The following is an 801-nucleotide window of genomic DNA, read 5'->3' as shown; positions in this document are numbered from 1 at the left end:
AGAAATCATATCTAGGGTTGTGATGTGAATTCCCGATTTAACAATACAGATGCTTTCGTTGTTGCTAGGTATGTTTTGCAATATTTAATTGATTTCTTGAGTGTTATATTGGTGGTATGCGCACATGTATGATCACTTCACATGTTAGGAAGATAAATTAAAATCAATTCAATTGCCAAAATTTTTTTTGAAAATGAAATAAAAAGGTATCGAAAGGGCACTAGGATAGTCTGGTGTAACCAAGTCTCCGAACTCATGAATCTCTTGTTCGTATGAGTAAAGTAAATATCCCGTTACTTTACTTGGGTTTCTAATCGACCCACCAAAAATAGAGTAGTGGCGACTCCTGATTGAAAATCATTTGCATGTTAAGAATTCAAACCTAAGTCGCGAATTGGTATGGGCTTGAGAGAGCTCGAGCTAAGCTTAAAGACTTAGTAATCCATTAACCTAGTTTTAGGTGGTGAACCCGAAAAATTAGGTCGCGACAACTTGGCGACTCCGCTGGGTACTTGTGTTAAAATACTTAGTGGACTTAGGCCAATTTTTCTTTTTCTTTTAAAAAATGTTTTTGTTTGGCAGCGAGGATCTCAGGTATGTCCCTAACATTTCTAAGGTGTTAAATGTTCTTGCATATGGGAGATATAAGGGGAGTAGTCTTTGCTAACCCTTGTCTTGCAGGGAGGTGTTAAGATTAATGATTTATTTTTCTTGATTAAAAGTATTGTTTGCATTTAAACTATTGTGCATGCTTTATTGCTTTAGCACCACACTATTTGCACACACAACCCGCGGTCGGAC

Source organism: Eucalyptus grandis, chromosome 9 (genome assembly GCF_016545825.1).
Source record: "Eucalyptus grandis isolate ANBG69807.140 chromosome 9, ASM1654582v1, whole genome shotgun sequence".
Lineage (NCBI taxonomy): Eukaryota > Viridiplantae > Streptophyta > Magnoliopsida > Myrtales > Myrtaceae > Eucalyptus > Eucalyptus grandis.
Note: the sequence above shows the minus strand (reverse complement) of the source record.